Here is a 24146-nt window from a genome sequence, read left to right on the forward strand (position 1 = left end):
GCTTTGTTGGAGACCAACAAGGATGTCTCACGATCCTGAACCTTATCTGCATTACTTCCTTTATCATTGCTTAATAAGGCACTCTTCCCCAATATTCTGTCAGCATTCTAAAAGAAGAAACAAGCAGACACATAACAGGTTTAGCATGTACTAGTATATGAAACTCATTTCGGTGAACCAGTTCATTAGTAAGGTGGACAAGATTAAACTACCAAGTCTTCTATTGCCAAGTAGTACATTATAAAAGCATCAAACAAACATATATCTATGTCCTATGGTCACTGCATTGTCTTGCCAAATCAAAATAGAGACACGGTTCAAATCATATCAGTTCAAGAGAAAGCAGCACTGAAAGAATACAAAGCGTGGGAAACTAAACGCACAACAAGATTTCAGATGGGTACCACGGGTCTACATGTACAACAACACTATTGGCCCTGTTATGATGCTAGTAATGTGCATGATATGAGAAGTCAACTGTATACACAATTGAAATTGAAATCAACAGAGCTATTTATAAGAGCAAACCTGTTAAAGAAACATGCGTAAACATACCTGTTGTGCCATTGGAGTTTCCATTGGATAGTTCAATTTAAAAATAAGTTTGTATGAGTAAATACAGTGATACAAGAGCAAAGCAGTATGCACGATAGCAATGGAATCTTAAATGAGAACAGTTGTTCTTCAGGTTTAAGCACTTGTTCTACATGAACAGAGTACAGTAAGACGCAAGCATATAGTACTTAAAATAAAATGAGCTCATAGACCTTACCACATTCTTGGTTCGGGACCAGTAAAGAACAAGGCGTTCCCAGTCATCGTCCAGTAAATGTGTCTCAGGAGAACGTAAGGGAATTTGATGAGTTTCTTTGCCAGTGAAGTACGTTTTCTTCAGGTAATTCCGATACTGCCACCAAGCATTCTTGAAGATAGCAGAGGTATTAGCACAGGTTACCTCATCCTGAGTTTCCAAATCGGTCCTTCTCTATAGAGAAAAATGGGAAAATTTGCTGTATTATAACCATCATGGAGGTAGAATGTATGGGACAAAGCAAAGTAATTGCCATGAATAACATTACTTACACATAACTCCTGGACAAACACCTGCAACTGGCATTTTCCTTCATCTTCAGTATAATATTTCCATGATGGGAAGATACGCACATAGGATTTAACAACATCAAATGCGATAGATGCTAAACTATGAATGGCTGGTTGTGCTTCCTCCACAGGAATAGGTGTACTAACTGGTGGAGTTGGGGTTCGCCGTGGTAGTACTGGCGCTTTGGGCACTGGAGCTGCCTTACTAACTGCTCTTGTTTGGGAGCTCTGTGGTGGAGATGGTGCTGTGTCAACAGGAACTGGGTTACTATCTGCTGGGGTTGGGGTTAGATTGGGTGAAGCTGGTTCTCTGTCCATCGCAGTAGGGGTAAAATCTGCGAGAGTCTGGGTTATGTGTGGTAGGGCTGGTTCTCGTGCATGTACAACCGGGGTGCTATCTCCACCAAGAGGTAGCACTGTTTTATTTGAAGACCGTGTTTTTACTCCGCTAGATACTGCCATCACCCGCTCCAATTCAAATGGCTGATAAACAGGAAACATAATTGAATGTACAGACATTGTATGAGAGACAGATGCAATAGATAGTGTGGAAAAAAGAGGGCATTAAATAATTGACATGTATATTGTTTAACTAAAACGGATAGCATGACATAATTTCACATATATGATGTCTATCTAAACTGGATAGCATAGCATAACATAATTCAAAGATATGATGACTAACTAAACAGGATCGCATGACATAATTCACATACATGTTATCTAAGTAACCAGGATCGCATGATTTAATTCACATATGTGATTTATATGCTAAGCGGAGGGCATTCGCATATATGATGTCTGAACTAAGAACATGGTGTTGAATATTGTGTATATGATGTCTAAACTATGCAATGCAAGACACCATATGCATGATATGAGCAGTAGAACCGTGCCAAGTTAGAGCATACACCTCGGTGGGGGAATAGGACTGGTCATCTGTCTCTGAATCCATCTCTGAGGAGCTATCGGGACCCAGCAAGAGATCTGCTTCGACAGGTAGCACTGTCTGCTCTGAAGGCCTTGTTTTCACTCCAGATTTTTCCATCACCCACTCAAATGGCTGATTCACAGGAAGAGTAGTTTAATGTACAAACATTGTCGACAAATGGAAATTTAATGAAGAAAAGGATGGGCTAGATATCATTCAAATATATGATGCCTGGTTAAACAGGATGGCATTGCACATTTCACATATATTATGGCTGGCTAAAAGACATGAGACTGCATAATTCCCATATATGATATTGAAACTAAACAGGTGGCATTACAGAACATGTCTAAACTAAGCAGATGACATATATGATGTCGAAAGTAGGCACTGCAAGGCAACATATGCATGATATGACTAACATCATCATGCCAAGTTAGAGCAAACACCTTGGGGGTAAATAGGAGTGGTCAGCTGCGTCTGAATCCGCCTCAGAACAGATATCTTCCTCTGGATTACAATCTGGAGAGGGGGGAGGGTTTGCCATTGAACCCACCATGGAGCGATGTCTGCATGACATTGTATTGCCGCGCAAAACTCTTCTCTTTTTCTCTACATGTTCAGCATGACTGTGTACAATATCTGACATGCATACAAAAAAATATAGTGAGATTATGTAAGGAGAGCATGCAGAAATCTAGAGTAATGGTAACAACCAGTGGATGGATCCAAAAATAATGATAGCAGGCTGATGATTGCTTTAATTTAATAAAAAACAGATGATGATTGCTTTACTATTTGTTTCCCACCCAAGATGAACAACATAGGCATACCCTAGGTGAACCAGATATTAGACAGAGATACTATTCATTGCTGCCTCGATATGTGCCCCACAACTAATTTAGAACTCAAGTTTGAACATCAATTTGGACCTGACTTGGAGTCTAAGAGGTGAACAGGACAATAAAGTAGCAGGTAATATTAAGCAATGCATAACATAAGCAGAAACAAAAGAGTGCGACCTCTCTTGTGGACCCGTGTACTCCTCAGGTTCATCTGCTGAGTCGATGATGGTGATGCCGTTGCGGTGGGTGCCGGCGGCAGGGAAGGAGATCTGAGGCGGCGAAAGACGGTCAGGAGTCGTGATGTCTGGTTTGGTGGATGCTTCTGTCGATGGAGCAGCTCAGGTGAGGTGGACGACGTCGCGGCAGGAGCAGGACAAACCACACAAAGTTTTCTTCGACACCTACCTGTAACTGAAGTAATTCTGTAAGGGCTCATTTGGCTTGCATGATTCTAAAAACGCAGGGATAGGAGGAAAAACACCGGAATAGGATAGGAATGCACATGGGAAACAGAGCATTTGTGAACACAGGATTTCTGTCAACTTGGGTGTTTGGTTCACAGGAAAAGGAGGAGCAGAGGAATGCAAAGAAACATGGCCAAAATAAAGTGAAACCATATGAAAGCGTGTACAGTTAGAATGTTATTCTGCCACTAATGCACTTGGTCTTGTTTTCATGCATAGGATTTTGAAAAGTAGGTCCAGGTGGATGTTTTGCTCCATTCCTTTCAACAAAATGCATGAATAATTGAATAGTAGAGTGCCATAGGAAAATTTCCTATTGCTATGTTTTTCCGTTGAACCACAATAGCCCTAATGGATCGACATGAATGTAGAGTAATAAGTGATGCGACAAGTGTACAACCTCTTTGCCGTAGCCGTGTCGACCTCAGCATCATTGGGTTGGTCGCTGAAGAAGTTGAGGTAGAGGTGGTTGTCGGAGGTGTGGAGGAAGATCTTAGGAATCTATAGACGGCGTCCAGGGCACTGCTCTGTTGTGATGGATCGTTCCGTCCTTGGAGCAGCTCCGGTGAGCCGTAAGACGTCAAGGCTGAAGCAGCACAAGACACACATCGTTAATCTCAAGTGGGATTCTAATAGCATCTCCAATAGATGATGTAAAATGCATTACCAAAAAGTGATAGATGTAAAATTTTACATCACCAAAAACCACCTGACTACAACAGATGAGGTAAAAACTATTGACTCTGAACTTAACTGTCGAAACTGAAATTTACTGTGGAATCTGAATGTTACTGTCGAAACTGAACGTAATGGTAGCAGAGAGGCACTTCACATGGGATATTTTAGGGAGGGCCTGCAGTTCATCTTCAACCTGCACCCCCCTGAGCCGCCAGCCACCACCGGCCGAACCTCCGCGCCGCCTCGCCGCCCCGAAACAACTACCCACCGCCGGTCCGCCGCCGCTCGCCCCGAAACAACTCCCCACCGCCGGTCCGCCGCCGCCTCGCCGCCCGAAACAACTCCCCACCATCGGTCCGCCGCCGCCCCGGCCAGCCCTCTAGCCCCCCCCCCCGCGCCAAGCTTTTTCTCCGGCGTCCCCACGCCACCGCCCCACCACCGCGCCCCCCACCGCCAGCGAGCAGCACCCCACCCAGAACCCTAAGATAGATAGTGGGGTACCTCTCCGGCGAGCCCCCTCCCCGCTGCGGGTGGTTCTTCCTTAACTTCGGCGAGACCCACCACCCCCTTAAAATGGACTGACCCAGAAGTCAATTAACTCGACTGAAGTGTAGCTAAATCGAAGCAGAGCAGCAGCATGAGCGAGGGGGAGAGCAGCAGCGCGAGCGAGCGAGAGCCAGAGCAGCAGCAGTGCAAGCAAGAGCCTGGGCAGCAGCAGCACGAGCGAGCGAGAGCCGGAGCAGCAGCAGCTGGGCGAGCGAGCGAGAGCCGAAGCAGCAGCAGCAGCGCGAGCGACTGAGCGATAGCCTGAGCAGCAACAGCAGATCCGGCTGGTATGGACCCTGTTGCCGATGGGGCCTCGCACTAGGCAGAGCCGCCATGGAGATGTCACCCGCGACGCCGGCTTCGAGGTAGCCGCTCCATGGTGGTGCGGGATGGAGCACCGTCAGTGCCGGGAGGTCGAGTTAAGGAGAAGGTGCGATGCGATGAGTGTACAACCTCTTTGGTGGCGCTGAGTAGGCCTCGGCTTCGTCTGAGGATTTGGTGAGGATGCTGCGGTTCCGGTGGAGCAGGTTAAGGCGGCGCTGTGGGGATGGAGCAGCCGCGATAGACGAGGCGATCGTCGGAGCAGCTCCTTGGAGGTGGAGGACGGGGCGGCTGAACCGGCGGGACGACGGGATGGACGACGGATCCTCATCCGGGGAGGCGGATGAGGGACGTCGAGCTGTTGCGGTGGACGACGTCGTCGGGGAAGAGGCTCCGGCTGGGCAGCGGTGAGGTGGCGGACGGAGGAGGGTGGGGTTTCGCGGCTGGAGCGGAGAGGTTATGGCGGCCTAGATTTCGAATGGCGAAAAGGAGGCGATGGGAGGGGGGAACCATGACTTAGGGACGCGCTTGTCCAAAATGTAGGGTGTGTTACAAAAGTACCCCCACCGATTTGAACTAGCGGCCCTTTCGGCTCAGGGTTAGAAGGGGGATTTCACGTGTCGGGATTTGGCAGCTGGGGGAGTTTTGTGCGTGTTGTAATTTCGGGATAGCAAGGCGCGGGTTGTGAAGGCGCCAGTTTTGGGAGCACGATATCTGAATTTTCGGGATATAACAAGGCGCGGGTTGAATTTTAGGGACAAGCCTAACGTGTAATATTGTACTTGTACGTACCAAATCAATTCGCACTTCCTCAACGAAAAAAACGAAAAAATAAAAACTATTCACACCACACAAAGAGAGAGTCTTGTCCCGTTTTACTATACAAATGCTATTCAAAGCTACTCCCTCCTTCCATCTATATAGGGCCTAATGCGTTTTTCGAGGCTAAATTTGACCAACCAAATATTAGAGCAATAATATATGACATGCAACTTACACAAAGCACACCGTTAAATTCGTGTGTGAAAGGAGCTTTCAATGATATAATTTTCACATTGTGCATGTCATGTACTATTAATCTTGTCAATAGTCAAAGGCGTCTTAAAAAACGCATTAGGCCCTCTATAGATGGAAGGAGGGAGTACGGATCCATGTTATGTCCAATTAAATTTTTTTGCTGGCTGTATAATGCATGTAACCTACTCATGCCAACATTTTAGTGCATTCCAAATGTCTATACTACCGCTGCAATTCGAACTGAATTTGAATTCGTTTCTCTATTTCAATAAGAATCTACAATCATGATTGTTGCCAACTTCAACCATCATTCGTGTATTACCTTAACAACACACCACATGATTACTATAGAGATAGATATGAACTATGTGTACTATATGAACTCGAATTCAATTTTTTGAATACACTTGATGTTGATTCCAAATAATAGTACATTTGATGTACTAACTATATATTCATAATCTAAACCATGTTCCATACGTACACCGTGTTTATCACACAAAGTATAGTGCCCCGCCCCCTACATTATGACAAGTATTTAGCCCTGAGCTGCAAAAGCCACACATTAGCCCAAATTATAATCAATGTTCTACATTATGATATCTTCTTCAAGTATCCGTATCCACTTTTTTATAATGAATTATGATCTATGTTCGTCTTTAACACCTTCACGATCCTCTTCTCTTTGTAGCTAGCTAGCGCTAATTTTCTATCGTGCATGCACACGCCCGCCCCCCTCTCACCCTCCCTCAGCGTCCCCTCCATCGCGCACGTTCGTTATTTCTCTTTAGGTCGTTCACCCGCGGTGTGTGTAGGCCCCCCGACTCCTTCTTTCCGGCACACACCGGTCGATATACCTCTCTAGCCAAGTGTGCCTACCACAAACACATACTTCCCCTCTTCTCTTCTCACCTCCATGCCCCCTATGTCCAATACGGTTCCACGCAGGTGCACACTCCCGCCCCTCTTTTCATCGATCTCATAGTCGCACACTCCTCCCCCTCGACATAGTAGGCCTCTCGCACCACCTCCTAGCCGCACCCCTCTCCCCCTGTCTGTCTCTCCGGACCTTATTTGCTTCTAACACATGCATGCATGTATACGTACTGATCTCCCTACATATAGCTAGGTCGACTATAATTCTTTTCCCCACGCACCGATAGACTTACCTCACTAGTTATGTCTCTCCCTTTCTCGGACACACGACAGTTGATCTTCCTATGTAGTTACGTATGCTTACCACAACCATATCGTCTCCCCTCATAATCCTTGCATACCTCCCGACCCGTCTCTCACACGCACGTGCATAGACAGACAGACATCCCCGCCCTCTCTTATTGATATTGCACTCGTACCCTCCGTTTGTCTAGCAGGCCTCTCCCACCATTTGTGAGACGCCACTCCACCACCAACCCTCCGACACTCTACCTTTGTCTTTCTCCCAACCTTATTCCTCTGCTACACATATCCATGGATGCCGATCGATCTCCCTCTATACATAGCTAGGTCTCTCTCCTTCTCCACACATATACTAGTCGATCTACCTCTCTATAGTTAGGTCTCTGCCCCCTCCCCCCCCACCGATAGTCGAACGTTGTAGGTAGGTATCCATGCCACAGAGAAAAACTGCACCTCTGCCCTCTCAAATTCCAGTAGGCCAGCCGCCCTGTATCTTTGACGTGGGCAAACACAAATTCGATGGCACTCTTTATCGATCGCGCAGCCACACACTTCATCCCTGTTTTTGATTCTATTGATATCTCACGCCGATGATCCCTCCACTCTCTTCTCGTGGATCGCTCCCTCTATATATGATATATCCATGACTCTGTTTCACACACATTGCATATGTTACGTTTTTTTGTTTGAGATATCATCGACACATTGCCTCGGTTTCGCACAAACCATCTCTCTCACACCCACCCACGTACGTACCTGCACCTAAAGAAGAGGTGCACGCAGGACGCACGTACTCACGTCTCGTTCCCGGCCACACCCGCGCGGGTACACGGTGGAGTTCGTTTCTGTACGAAAAGGCAGCCCACGTGATAATTTGACGCGTGTAGCGGTTGTTTACTCGAAGGAGGGTCGGGTACCACGCCTAGACGGAACAAAGTTCGACTTGACGCGTTTGTATTAAATAAAGTTATATATTCCTCCTCAATGGCGCGTAGTACAGAATATAAAACGATTGCCGTGGGGAAAATGGAAAAATCCGCTCCACTATATACAACGGAGCCTGCCTGCCGGGGTTTGTCTCTCGTCACACCATCTCACACAAGGCGGCGGTGGCCTCTCTCTCTCACCGTTGGTCAGTGATCCGGCCGCATCCCGTCCGCCGGCGGAAAGGGAGGATGTGCATCGTTTCTCCGTTCGACGGCGTTGAGGCAGCACGTCCCGATCTGCGGTACCCGCCGTTCTCTCTGACCAAGCTCCGGCGCGGTAGGGCCTTCGCCACTTGCTCGCTGCCGCAGTATGGGCAGATCCCGGCCGCCGGCGCCCTCCTAGTAACATCCCGACGACCCTCAGGTACAGCTTCCTCCGGCCTTGCTCCACTGCCCATCTTCCCACGTTGCTGCATGTGGATCTTCTTTAGTTGTTTGCTTAAAACGTATCTCGGCCGGCGTACTTTCCATCTTGCAATCTCGTCCTCAAACCATTTTTGATAAACCACCATGCTGCTATCTTTCCCTTATTACATGGAATATGCTTCTTTTTTGTCGGCGTATGTGTCTTCAACTCGTGTTATTCGCCAGTAATTGTTTCCTTTCTACCTCTTTTTTGCAAACAGGGCTAGCCATTTCACCTCGTTGCTATTGCGACCTTTTGGTGAACTGCACAAATCACTTTTTTTCTTAAGAGTGTTTTGTGCAGTTCTGCCAAAATGTCACACGGGCAACGTTTTTACATTTCTGTGGGACTGCAGAAAGGGAGATTGGTTTTGCTATCCTCCTCATCCAACTCCTGCCTAATCTTCTCCAACAAGTAGTTAGTCCTAAAGAGAGATCGCAGAGGTGATCGGCTTCTATTTGTGTGTGTTATGTTTCATCATCTAGTTCCACTATTATTGTAATCACACTGACTGGATATCTTTGCAAACAGGGATGGTCAGCTCGATTTTAGTGGAGCTGCACAAAATGATCGGATTGTGGTGTCCTCCGTACACCCCCTTTTTGGCTACAGCGCTGGGTGAAACTAGCTGCCAAGCAATGAACACTGTGCCCAGGAAATGGACCCATGCCTACGAACAACATCGATCAATTATATATTTTTCTTTATTTGTACACCTTCTCACAACTTTGTCTTCAGTTGTGATGTGAATATTGGCGCTGATCTGCGAACCATTGAGATGCATTAGCAGCCATGGTAGTAGTTTCATTTGTATTTGATGGAATGTTGTAACGAGATAATCTTGAGGCAAGAGGACACATGAATCCTAAGTTGAAACCTTTTTTTCCTGCGGGAACCAAAGTTGAAACCTTCATATCATCACAGTACAATTTCATTAAAATTATGCGTACATATAAACAAATCCTGAAGGATTGATAGCAATGCCAGAAACAATTCAACTTCGTTTCGCCGACATGTGGGACATCCTTCATCCGGCTCCACCTGCCGTGCAGCAATATTGAGTGCACAACTGCAGGGAAAGATTCACCCTGGTCGTTGCGCCGCATTAGTAATGACTAGTGAGCAGTCAAATCACAGAGCCCCACCTTCGCCACAGTAAGTTGCTCGGACGAAGCAACCATCATTTCTCTGTTCCTTGAATCCGCTGGTACTCCCATATTCCCAGAGTAATAAGTTGCTCGGGCGAAGCAACCATCACTTCACCTTTCCCACAGTAAGTACCTCCTTGGGCCCACTGAAAAATCACTTTTCTCTCTCCATCAAGTGCACTTATTGTCAATCTAACCCTGTCACCGAAACACCTCTTTGGCTACAGTTAGTTCAGGGTTAGTCATGAGTTAGTCTAACCTCTAGCTAAGTTAGAGTATCCAAACAGGAGCAGTATAGGACATGCAAGTTGCTCAAAGCATACAGTCAAATTCGTACGTGAAAGGATCTTTTTTCTTTTTGAAAACGGAACGTGAAAGGATCTTCGAATGATATAATTTTCAAATTATATAAAATCTTATCAATAGTCAAAGGCATCCTCGAAGAATACATTAGGCCCTACTCCCTCCGTCTAGGTGTATAAGTCACCTTACGAAAACCAAATAATCCCAAAATACTTAGGCGCGGTGCATTAACTCCCACCACGTTTCTTGTTTCTTGACATATCCACCAATAAGAGATGTGGGGCGTGCATGTTTTCAATGACTTAGACTACCAAACACGACATGCAATGGTTAGATCATTGCATGCAATGCTATTAATTAGCAAATAAATATTAATTTCTCTCGTTTTCCCCTCTTCCTTGGTCACGGTGCACAATCTAAGATGACTTATTCACTAGACGGAGGGAGTATATAAAATCTTACCAATAGTCAAAACCAAGTGTTACTACTACACCAAACAAGTTCAAAACGAGAAACTGGACCCACTCACGGCACGACACGCCTCTCTCGTTTGGTCCGTCGGTCAAAGCGCTTCCTCTTCTTGGCATAACAATAGAGTACAGTAATTTTTTTAGAATGCTCTTGGCATGTCGCTAACATGTGATGAGTTAACCGACCTCAATAGACGGCAAAACGCCAGCCCGCCGCACTTTGAGAGAGACGAGGAGCGAGAAACAATACGAGCTGGTGGATTACTAGAGCTAGGTGTCGCACGGAGGCCAAGAAATATGGTGATAGCGTGGGTTGGCCACGTACAGTATGATGTAACTACAGTGGGCTGCCGTGTTTCGTACTCTTCCGGTCTACTGTGGACATGATTGGTTGATTTTATATCGCTAAATAATATAAAATACTATGAGTGCAGACGCTCCACCACGAGGTTCCTTGCTCCTTCTCGGTCGTCGGGAATCTATGTTCTTCCACTCTTTTTTTGACATGAGCTTTGTTCATCCTTTTTCCAACACGCGGGACATCTAGCATCAAGGTGCACGTGTCATGCAAGAAAATGGAGATAAGCAGTGCGTAAGTGAGTCGTGCACTACGATGGCACCTAGTACTACGTAGTAATATTTTCCTTCTCGATGGCACGTGAATACTGCACGTACTCAATGACGGGGCACGGGATGGTAGCCATGGACTGATGGACATGGTCGGCCCTTTTTGGAGAGAGTACTGAATACGTATTAAATTTGATGTGTCCCGTCAACTCGCAGAACGACGAGAAGCACACACTGAATGACGGAGCACGGGATGGTAGCCATGGACATGGTCAACCCTTTTTGGAGACAATGCACTACTTTTGATGTGTCCGGTCTACTCGCAAACGAGGAGAAGCTTTGCTTACTAGTAGTACACTATCGACTGTAGTACCATCATCATTGTTCGACTTTCGAAAGAGACGAGAGAACTTAATGTTTATTTGCTAATTAATAGCATTGCATGCAATGAACTAACCACTGCATGTCGTGTTTGCTAGTCTCAAGTCATTAAAAGCATGCACACCCACATCTCTTTGATTGATATGTCAAGAAACAAGAAACAAGGTAGAAGTTAATGTACCACGCCTAAGTATTTCGGGTTATATGGTTTTCGTAAGATGACACCTAGACAGAGGGAGTATTATACTTGAAGGCTACAAGGTTGGCTATAGATGACGTGGCAGTGTCATGTAGCGATCAGCTGGTTATAGGAGATGTAAGAAATGGTTCATCATAAGTCTTTCACCAGTACTGTAGTCAAAATTTCATACATGGAAGATTCTAGACTAAGCCATAAATGGATACACTTTTATTCATGCGCGATACTCCAATAGAGCAAGATCATGCATGGAAGTCTCCACATGCTTAGACATCGGTTTACATTGAGCAAAGACTAATGATCAACATTTAACTTGGTAATGCATATGTCCAGGTGAACCTCCTTGGAGTCCCCGTGCACCTCGTTGGGGGCCAAATCATACCATGCGTCTTCCATGTCCACATCAACGGGAAGGTCCCAACTCTGCACAGTCCTAGTCAGCTTGATGTAGCCAGCCCAGCCAGTGTCGCCACCCACGTACCTCTGAGGGGTAGTAACAGTGAGCACGCACCCGTACATCGGCCTCGTGTCAGCGTCAACGGTGTCGCCCCTGACGCACAATATAGAGACGGGGGCGGCGGCCTGCGCGGGCCTCGCCGATGCCCACGATCAAGAGGAAGACGCTGCACGAGGTGAACGGGTAGCACGTCTCGTACTTGAAGTTCTCCGCCAAGGGCCAGTAGTGATCGCCGCACGCCTGCATGAGGTGATGCACGATGTCCACCAGCGAGCCCCAAAACGGGATCGGGCACTCATAGCAGTAGACGAAGGGCTCTTTGGAGGCATCGACCAGGCCGTCCATGAAACAGGAGTGGCTGTAGGGGACGTTGCGCCAGTTGAATATATGAGCAAGTTACTACGAGATTTAGTCTGAATAAGCACAAAATAAATCATGACAGCTATAATAGAGATTAAACTAATCATGTGGACTAGCATAGTAGATGAACAGATCGAATCTAGGACACATACTAGAAACATGAATTCTACCACGATTTTGAACAGGAAGGACAGAAACACATACGGTGCAACGGGAGTAGCACCGTTGGCGTTGAGGTTGTCGCCCATGTCGTTGAGGAAGAGGTTGCCGAGGTCGGGGAAGAAGTCGTCGCTGCCAGCAGTCGCGAGAGTACGCTCCCCAAATTTCAACTGCGCCCGCCGAATGGAGCGCAGGAGGGAGTGGCTGTAGGGGACGTTGCGGCCGCCAAATGGAGCGCAGGAGTAGCCCACAAAGCAGTAGATGGTGCTCCTCCCTAGTCTCTACTCTTATCTCTATCTCTATCTCTACTACTCTTCTTTGTTTTTTATAATATACTAGTAGTAGCTGTCAAATCAAATAGTACCGCGCCGTCCGCTGCACGCCCGGCTGAACACGCCTCCTCGCCTCCATCAAACCCCTCTGTTAAACCCACATAACTAGCTCATAGCTAGCTCCAATGGGGTGTGTTGCCACATGACCACCAGATGTTTTGATTGAGCCCAGTCGAGATGGTTTAGTAGGATTATGTGGATATTTCTCAAAAAAAGAACACGTGGAAAAAGTGAAGCAACGTGCAGTTCTTTTTAAATGAACGTACAATTTTATGGCATGAATACTACTTCCCGCTTTTACAATATTGAACTAATATCGACATTTATACATCACTATAATTTCTTTTTCTTTGAATCTATTAGCACATATATTACTTCTTTTCCCTTTTACCAAAATCACTCTGTTATATTAAGACGTGCCTTGCACGTGTATACATACTAGTAAATGTAGGTTTTTGAATGCGGCGAGGAGGCGGGTACAGCTGGGAGTGCAGCGGGCGGCGCCCTGGGCCGGCGCGCCGCTTCAAATGGCGGATGCAGTGAGAGGTCGCGTCCGCCCTGACCCCCTTGATGGTGCACGTCACCTTGTGTCCAGATCTGAGATGCCACGTGTACCAGATGATTGACTCCAAGCTCGACCACCGTGATGCAAGAGGTGCGAGCCGAGGAACGCTGTTGGAGACACCCTCCTCGTCATCATCTGAGTCCTAGAAGATCTCACCCACATCATCATTAGGCATGCAGCCGCCTTCATAGACAACGTGCGCAGAAGGAGTAGAGGCGACTGGGGACGCACCACGTCGTGGGCACTCCGTACGTGCTCGTGTGCGTGCAGCGGGCATGCTTTTCCATCGGTGCTAGCTCTAAGGCCGAGGCTGCGGTCGTCTTCGTCTCCGGCTAGTCGTTGAGCAACGACGGCAAAGAGGTGCTGCAAGAGATGCGTAGGCGCCATTGTGTGCGAGCTTCGCCGTAGCACGACGAACCGGACGTCATCGCAGATGGCGCACGCCTCCATGCAGCCGAGTGTGTGCGCATGCATGTGTTATTCACGTGCATTCTGCGGCCGAGTGTGTGTGCATGCATCTGTTGTGTACGTGCGTTGTGTGCTCCATGTTGTGCGCGTTTGTGCATGAGTTGGATCGGCATGAGTTAGTGCGTTGGCGTGTGTACATGCGTGGCTGCATGCGTCCTGTACATGCGTGGCTTCTTGCGTGGTTATCAATATAAACTAATAAAATATCTTCAACTTAGCATCCTGATGTATCGTCTCTAGTGGTTAGCGAAGAGTTCATGTTCTTTTATTTGTTTATAGGCGGGCAGGCGGCAAAAAAAGGGGAAAACGCGCAAGGTTCCTTGCAGACGCTCCACCGCGAGGTTCCTTGCTCCTTCTCGGTCGTCGGGAATCTATGTTCTTCCACTCTTTTTACGTGAGCTTTGTTCATCCTTTTGCCAACACGCGAGACATCTAGCATCAAGGTGCATGTGTCATGCAAGAAAATGGAGATAATCAGATAAGCAGTGCGTAAGTGAGTCGTGCACTTTGATGGCACCTACTCAACGACAAAGCACGGGATGGTAGCCATGACATGGTCAGCCCTTTTTTGGAGAGAGTACGTACTACTAAATAACTTTGATGTGTCCCGTCAACTCGCAGAACGACGAGAAGCTTGCTTACTACGCCTTCTCCCTCGCCAACGCGTGCGCGGTGGCTCTCAGCACGAGGAGAAACTTTTGCTTACAAGTGGTGGACGTGCAGCAGTTCATTTGGTGTCAGATTGCCAGAAGTACTACTGTAGTACCACCATTATTGTTCGACTTCCGGAAGAGGCGAAGAGCCAAGCGCAAGGCTAGCCATAGTGGGAGTAACATAAGTAGGAGTACCTCCTTTTTTTATTCTAGAAACAACCACACGCGAATATTGGACGGTAGCAGCACAACAACTGAATCAAAAATCGAAACCTTCCCGCCCGGCGCCAGCTGAGCCCGCCGCTCCACATTGATGGCAAGTCAGGGCGACGCGACCTCTCACTGCTTCCGCCGTTGAAGCGGCGCGCCGACCGAGGGCACCGCCCGCTGCACGCCCGGCATTTCAGACTACACATACTTTGTGAGACAAAAGGTGGGGCCATTATTAATGATATAGTATTATACTAAAGGGACTAACTATTGTAAGCATGCTACGTATTAGGTCGGTTCTAGATGATGTGTCAACTTCATATAGCCGGATGTTGGCTATACTATTAACCATGCTCTAAGTGTGGTGTGAGTCGGAAAATTTATTAAGTCATTAATTAATAATTAACGGACGCCTTAATTACTCAGCCATTTCCGATTCTTTTGGATAGTGGGGCTATTATTGACTTGGACGTGGGGTTTGGGCCAAAGGCCTACTATTATACAGTACTTGGTCTTACTGCACAACCGACCTGGCAGGCTCTACCCTAGCCGCCGCTGTATCATATGGTTTCGCACCGTTCCAGATCTTAGCACCGCCACGCAATTCTTCTCCATCCCTCCTTCCGGCATGCACCGCAAGAAGGGACAACAGTCCTTCGAACCCCGCCTTTCGTGATCCTGTACGGGAGAGGGGCGATCGGGTTTTTGGGGAGCACACTCCTGTGACTGCTGGCAGCAACGACTTCCTCAACGACAGCCTTCTTCCCCGACCTCGGTAACCTCTTCATCAACGACATGAGTGACAACATCAACCACAGCGGTTCTGCTCCCGCTGTATAGTATGTGATTCTGTCCTCTTGGTTTAGTCCGCGTCATTACTTTGATCTTTGCAATTGTCATCATGATCTATTTACTGTTGATTCGGATTACATCTCATAGTAAATTGCTCATATATTCAACAATCCAATCCAAAAACCTGATTATAGGCAATTTACTCTAAGTGGTTTTGCTGCGCTTTTGAAGCCGCCTACTTTTAAGGGGGTGCAATATAAAAGGTGGCGCACAAGAGCAGTATATTGGTTTCAGATCATGTACTGCTATGACGCCACTAAGGGTAAGCCTGAGGGCGATCTTAATCCTACACAGCAGGAAGCTTTTGAGAACATGGATACCCTCTTCAAAGCCGCCCTGCTGAGTGTTCTTGACGATTCCATTGTGGATTCATATATGTCGTTTGACAGCGGCAAAGACATGTGGGCTGCGCTCGAGGCCACATTTGGGGCCTCGGGCGCTGGCAACGAGTTGTACGTCATGGAGCAATTCTGTGACTACAAGATGACTGATGAGCGCTCTGTTGTTCAGCATACTCATGAGATACAGTCACTCGCTAAGGAACTTGAGTACTTCAAGTGTGTGTTGCCGGACAAATTTGTTGCTGGGACCATCATTGCCAAGCTTCCACCTTCGTGGAACGATTTTGCTACTTCTCTGAAAAACAAGAGACATGAGTTTTCCGTTTCGGATCTCATTAGCACTCTTCATTTTGAAGAGAAGGCGAGAGCAAAAGACACACGTGCTTGGGTCGCTGAGGGAGCTTCTAGTGCCCACATGGTACACGAGAAGAACTTCCAGCCCAACCAGCCCCAAAACAACAAGAACAGATCTCAGGGGAAAGGCAAGTTTGATGCAAAGAACAAGCTGTCACATTCTACCAACTTCAAGAAGAATTCTCATAATGGGAAGGGATAAAAACCTCAATTGTGGTAGCACCGCACAAAACTTATATGGTTGCATCTACCTGCTGTCAGCTAACCTCATGGTGCTCCAGGTATTCGTACATTCGTAACTAGGTACAATCACCACTGCAAGATGAAATAAGCTTATTCGTACGTTGACTTGTTGATTGCAGTGCGGAACGATCTTGTCATGTGTGGAGTAGAAAACAAGCAGTGCAGCCGAAGGTGGAAACCAACCAAGGACTTATGAAATTATCTATAATCTTCCTCAGGCAGGTCAGTATCCCCTTCGTCCAGATGATCATGTTTTGTCATGCCGAGCTATTGATATGTGCTACTGTTTTGCAACACCGTTTAAGTATAGCTATTGTTTTCCTATCTTTTCAGATTCAGGACAATGAAGATAATTTCAGGGGAACTGCACAATATGGACTCATGTTGAGTCATCTCTATTGCCTCATGTCAGCATCAATTGCAAGATGAGGTAGCTAGCTAGCTGTGGAGTTGCCAACATGCTCAAAGTGCTCGCAACATTGAGAAGAAACAAGCATGCCCAGGAAATTAATGCGTGCGTAGGGAGGCCCTTTGCTCAGAGAAGCATCGACCGATTTTCTTTATTCCCACACCTTCTCACAGCTTTGTATTGGTTATAGTATGGTGAATCATTGAGATGCATAAACATGCTGAACTTTTGTTCTTCTGAATGTTAGTATGCATACCATATCTTTTGAAGCTTAGTTTAATGTAAATGTTGACTAGCCTGTGAACCTTCACAATCTAGTAAGTATATTGTAGGCCTGTTATTTGACACCTCACTTTGCCGCGCTACGCGACCAGTGTGAGTTTCTGCATCCAGTACCACATCCTCTAATTTGGTGGATGCCAAGTTGAAAAAGGTTACCGATGAGTAGCCATAAGCTGGATGCGTCTTTTTTTTTCTTTCGAATGGGCAATAAGCTGGAGAGTGTCTCGGGCTGCCTCTAGCACAAGGCCCTCCAGTATGAAACACGGGCAACCGACTGGGCCGATACAAAAGCCTATCCATCTTAAAGCCCATTTGTTTTTTTTGCGAGGAGAAGCCCATATCTCTTGAAGAGGGGGCGATCCCAGGAAAACCCTCCTTCCTCCTCTCTTCCACTTACGCTTCTGTCTCGCCCCACTTCCCCCCGCTCCCCATCTTCCTCACTTCCAAAAAAACCCGCTCACCTTCTTCCTCACTCGTACAGAAAACCCCAGCCCTCCTTCTTCCCCACTCGCACTGCCACGAGGCTCGTCTCTGGCTACTCTGCTCAAACTCGTGAGCTCGGTGCGACGCCCACAAGGAAAATGGAGTCGGCTGGCCCCAGCGCCAAGAAGATGAGGCTCCCGCCAGCGGTGACACCGGTTGTAGATCCCGCACCCGGCATGGCGGGGAGAAGCGGCGAGCCCCCCACCCGGATATGAGGAACCGATAGTCCGGTGGACCGCATCAGTGATCTCCCGGACGTCATCCTTGAGGAGATCATCTCGCTTCTCCCCACCAAGGATTGCTGCCGCACACATGTCCTCTCAACTCGGTGGCGCCCTCTATGGCGCACCGTGCCCCTCAATCTCGACTGTCGTCAGATATCTGTCCTTCCTGAATTTGATCTCCTCAGAGCCATTGTATCCTCTCACAAACAGGGCCCCGTTCAATGCCTCTGCATCCCGACACACTACCTGCTGCCCATACCCGGCGTGGTGGACGCTTGGCCGACATCCCCTGAATTCGAAAAACTCCAGCAGTTTGAGTTATACCATTACCACGAAATTTTCATACCACGAACATACCAAGAATTTGTGCCCACACCACCCTTGTCCATCTCGTGGTTTTCCTCCTCTCTCCACACCACCGCCTTCGCCCGGTGCCATCTACCAGACGATCTGGTACAAATGCTTCGACTCCCACTGCTAAAAAGACTTTCGCTTGTGGTGGTTTATCTGTCGGAGGCCTCACTACACAGCATCATCCACTCTAGTTGCCCTGCCCTGGAGCGCTTGCTGATTGTTTTGGGAATAGAAATCCCTATCAGTTGTCTCCAAATAAAGTCGCCTCACCTTAAAAGCATTGGAATTTGTTTTGAAGGACAGCAGCTCATCATCGAAGATGCCCCTTCACTTGAAAGGTTGCTCCTTGATAATTGTTATAAACCTTCGCAAATAACTGTCGTCTCTTTGCCCAAACTGGAGACCTTGGGTGTAATTCGTGATCCGTTTAATGATCACAAGAAGTTGGTGTTTGTCTCCTCACTTTTTCAGGTACCGTATATTATCATCTACACATTTGTAATCATAAGCTGCATTTTTCATTTGTGCGCATAAGTTTTATATCATCTTGGAGTACACTTTGGGTACTAATATTATGTTATATGCTCAATGAAGAGTTCGTCCATGGATAGCCTATCAATGCTGCTGGATTCTGTCAAGATCTTATATATCGGAATGTATAGTTATGATCTGAACATAATTATTGGCTTGCTGCAATGCTTTCGGTCTCTCGAGAATTTATATATGGAGGTGATGATTTCATGCACATTGAAAGACTGTATATATTGTACTAGAATTAACCGTTCAGCTGTTGCTCTTTCGACATACTCTTTTTTCACACCTTAATTGTTTTCAAATCTTCATGTCTACTTAGGTACTGGAAGTACATGGACAAAACGTATAACCAATCGGCGGCGTAATAAGCACCAGGATTTTCTCAGTTCTCATGACATTCGTTTGAGGACAATAATGATGGAAGGATATGCATCCAACCAGACAAACATAAGCTTTATCACATTCTTCCTGTTGAATGAGAGGTCACTATTGTCCCTGGGGCTTAAGTTTTACCCAAGAGATTTCTCACGGACAGACACATTGAAGAGCAAAAAAAGAAGTTTCGGGTGGACAAATGGGCTTCTAACCATGCTCGGCTTCTATTTACAACAAGTTGTAGTCACCGTACAATAAATTTTCATGCACATGATGTTGATTTTATGGATCGGACCGATCCATTTGGTTGTGACTACGAAAAAGAGCGGTTGGGTTAGATGTTACTGCCATGTTCAATCTGGGTTTTGTCTAAAATTTGATGAACAATTAATCCTTGGGCTTTTTGTACCGTTTGTAAGCTTGAGTTGCATGTTGTTGCCCTCGTACTCCCCTCCACCTGCCACTACACTGCCGCATCTTCCACGGCTGCTGTTCCTTCCCGTCCGAGGCCTCGCCGTCGTTCTCCGCCTTGGTTCGCTCGCTGTGCCCGCCTCCGTCTGGCGTTGTCAACATGGTCAACAACCAAGAGGAATCAGGAGATGACTGTACATGGAGAGGCTGACAGTAGGGACCCACCAGGGTCATTGCATTATGCAAGCAGGTGCCTCGTTATTACAAGGCAAAAAATACTTCCTCCTAATTCCTGACTGCAAGAAAATCACTTAAATGTCTTAAAAGGTCAAATGACCCCTGAAATTTTCCAAAATTTGACATGACAGTTGTATTAGTACTACAAAATTTCTCGTTCATTTAAAACACCATCCATTGCCAATTTACTCCAAATTCGTCTTTCACAGCTAATAAAAATATGTACAACATCACACATAGTTGTTTTCTAGGAACCATTTGCGATGAAAATATCTTGGTCTATTTAAGTCTCCCTCCTTAAGCTTTGCCGGCTCGTCTGCTCCAGTGCCGGCAACCCCCGAATCCACGAACCCCAATCCCCATTCCCGCACCCCTTCTTGCAAAGATGATGCCATGGAAACACTTCGTGAAGGCCCGTACGATGGCTGCGTCCCCCCGAGCGCCGCCGCCTGCGCCGAGAGCGCGGCCGCCTATGCCGAGAGTGCCGCCGCATCCGCATTGAGCGCGGACGCTTCCGTCGAGAGGGCATCTGCAGCTACTGCTGTGACGGCGGCTGCAAATGCCGAGAGCGCTCGAGCTGCCGTCCGTGCCGCCGATGTCGCCCTGGCCCGAGTCGAGGCCATCCACGCCAAGATCGGGGATGCACAAGCCAAGATATTCCAGGCCACCTTGGGCTCCAGCATGCAACCCACGTCTGAAAAGGTGGCGGTGGCCATGGAGCACCTGCTTCCTCATGAGGTCGCCGAGCGGGAGCTGGAGATCCAGGAGGCGGCGGAGATCGAGGAGCGCCGGGAGGAGGAGTTGCACGTGGCTGAGGTCGAGGTAGAGAAGAGTCTGTCCGTCGAGGAATCGGCGGTGGAGTACCAACGCGAGCTCTGGCGCAGCCACTACTATGAGTACTACAACCTTGAGGGCGGCGCCGGTGACGAGGATGAGGACGAGGACGAGGACGCGGTCGACTTCAACAAGGGGGACGCGGAGTCCACCAACAGCGGCATGTCACTAGGACAAGTCATCGACGTCTCATCTCACACCGGCGATGCATAGGTCGGCGCAGCGGCGGATTTGTTAAAATTACACAACGAGCGGATAACACCAGGGACCCAGCAGCTCGCCCAGTTGTTTTTTTAGTTTCAGGATGGAGCTCAACTGCGCGCCGTGCGGGGGCTGTGGCCCGTCTAGCCCACGCTTACGCTTTTATTTAAGCACATGACGAGCCCAGTTGATATCTTTTTTCTTTCTGAAAATGGCTAGCCTAGTTCTTTTTTTTGAGAACACCAAAACCGATGCCTACTTGCTTTTCTCAGCCCTGCTAGGCAGCAAATCTTTCAAGACGAGGAGGGAGGGATGTAAATTAGTAAGAAATGGGCTTCCCCAGAAAATGGGCTATAAGTTGTAAGAAATGGGTTGTAAATTTTCAAACCAAAGCCAACCAGCAATTACATTAAAATATCATTTTTTCTGTATTTCTCTACTCTCTACTCTTATAAAAACCAAAGCCAAGTGGCAATTACATTAAAAGATCGTCTTTTCTCCCACAAGATAAACTACTCATACAAATGCATCTTCATGTTCCGTACAACGCACGGGCATCTTGCTAGTTAAGATTTTAAATTTCATTCATTTTTTTTGCGGAGAATTGTTTTTTGAATTTTATTTTGATATATTTTTTTATAAATTATTTTTAACGTGACTCAAAATTTCGTGATTAAAAGAGTTCGGACCCCACCGAAATATGAAAAATTTCGTTGAATTTTTTAGCAGTGCCGAGAATATATGGTCTGTAATGCTAATAAAAAGAATATGGGCTTCAAATATCCTTAAGAATTAGCAAATGGGCTGTAAATTATTGAAAATAATGACTAATGGGTTGTATGTTGTTTTCCACTGATTTGGAGGCTGACTTCTGGGCCTACTAGGTTGACGATGATGCCGTCCTAATTTTTTTTGACGCGTACGCAAGGCTTTGTCAACTTAGTCAACACAGAGCAGTGACTGTTGGATGTCCATCCAATGGCCGCCGTGCTTCTTCAATCTTTGATCTTCCTGCTCCAGCCGCCCAAACCAGCGCCGGCGGGACTACCTGCTCCCTCCTCCCGTGGCTGGTTGTGCTGCCGCCAGGCAATCCCTCTACACACCCGCACATCCTGTTATTTTTCGGCGACATCAGCCTCACCCCGCGGCCGACCAGTCATCGCTCGTACACCCCTCAGCGTGGGCATCCGCTGCGGTGGCTGCGCCAGCTCCGGGTCGTTCCCTTCCTGGGGCTCGCCCTCGTCCACCGCGTTTGTGCTCTCGGCGCGGCGAGGTCAACATGGTCAACAAACAACAACCGTCGGAAGAGGCTGACAGTAGGGGTCCACACAAGGAAATGCCTCCTTATTACGCGCAAAATAATGATTCCTCCACCTGACAGCTGGGACCCACCGGAAGGGCCTCTGTGTTCCTTGAAAAAAATGCTCCCCCTGCTGTCAGCTCGGACCCACCAGCTATATCTTCGCACACAAGGAAGTGCCTCCTTATTACGCACAAAAAAATGAATACTCCCCCTGCTAGCTGGGACCCACCATTGTGGGAGGCTGACTTGTGGGCCTACTAAGATGACGGGGACGGAGAGCTTTGTCAACTTAGTCAATATGGACGATTCTAGCTCCAGTGACCGTACGATGTCCATCCAACGGTGGTAGTGCTTCTTCAACCTCTGGTCTTGTTGCTCCAGCAGCCCAAACTAGCGCCGGTCCTACCGCGTGCTCCTACTTCCCGTGGCCGGCTGTGATGCCGCGGAGGCGTCACCGCCCCTACTACTCCCACCGCTGGCCAGGCCCTGCGGCGACGGCAGCCTCACACCGCAGCCGAACCAGTGAACCCTCGTACTCCTCTCCGCGTGGGCATCCACTGCCGCGTCTTCCCCGGCTCCGCATCGTCCCCTTCCTAGGCCTCGCCGTCGTCCACCACCCTGGTGCTCTCGGCGCGGCGTGGTCAACATGGTCAAGGAACGACTTCCATCGGAAGAGTACTGTACGTGGAGAGGCTGACAGCTGGGTCCACGGCCGCAGCAAGGAAGTGCCTCCTTATTACGCGGAAAATAATGATTCCTCCACCTGACAGCAGGGAGCCACCGGACGGGCCACCGTATTTCACGAAAAAAACATTTCCCCCTGACTGCTGGGACCCACCAGCTACAACTTCACACGCAAGGAAGTGCGTCCATATTACGGGCAAAAAAATGATTCTCCCCCTGACTACTGGGACCCACCAGCTACATCTTCGCATACAAGGAAGTGCCTAACAGTCGGGACCCACCCGGTCGAAGCGTACGTAGCATTGTCATTCTGGTCGCGAACGTGTACGTACATACTGGTCGATCGGTCTGTCTGCAGGCTGTAGCGATGAACCATGTCTGTGCAAGGAAGGGCACGTGTCGTAGTAGAGGCGCGCACGTGTCGTAGTAGAGGCACGCACATAGCATGTACACGTACGTACAACGGCCAGGGTGCAAGAAAGAAAATACGGCCACGTACGTACATACGGGCGGGGTCTCGAACGCCTACTCGCGCATACGTACGGCCAGGGCTCGTGTACATGGCTAGGTCAGAACGGAGAAACTGCGCCGTTGTCGTGTTCATGGGGAGGCAACAGAATGTGTCGTGTTCATCGTGAGGCAACGGAACGCGTGCTGTTCATCGGGAGCCAACCGGCTTGGACGGAACAGGCCATGGAAACGAGGCCCGGCGTACCGCAGAACGGAGGAAACGGCCTTGTGTTCGACCGGCCACGGTGGAAACAGGATCCTATTCATCGGGAGGGGTCTGGCGTACCGCAAAACGGAGGAAACGGACCTCCTACGGTCGATACGGGGTCCTGTTGATTGGGAGGGGTGTGGCGTACCGCAAAATGGAGGAAACAGACTTGTGTTGGAGCGCTACGGTCGAAACGGGGGTCGTGTTCATCAGGAGGGGTGTGGCGTACCTCAAAACGGGACTCCACGTGATATTGTTCATCTCCACCGTGACTGCCTCCACGGGCTACTGTTCATCCACCGACCTCCTCCAGCCTCCACCTGCGACTGTTCATCCACGGGCTCCTGTTCATCCAGCCTCCACCGCGCGCTCTCCTCCACCGGCTACTATTCAACCAGCCCTCTGCACGGGGTCCTGTTCAACCACCCCTCCACGGGCTACTGTTCATCCAGCCGTCCATCGGCTACTGTTCAACCAGCCCTCCACCGGCTACTGTTCAAGCAGCCCTCCACGGGGTCCTGTTCATCCACCCCTCCACGGGGTCCTGTTCATCCACCGGCT

The sequence above is a fragment of the Triticum aestivum genome, chromosome 2D (genome assembly GCF_018294505.1).
Source record: "Triticum aestivum cultivar Chinese Spring chromosome 2D, IWGSC CS RefSeq v2.1, whole genome shotgun sequence".
NCBI classification, from domain to species: domain Eukaryota; kingdom Viridiplantae; phylum Streptophyta; class Magnoliopsida; order Poales; family Poaceae; genus Triticum; species Triticum aestivum.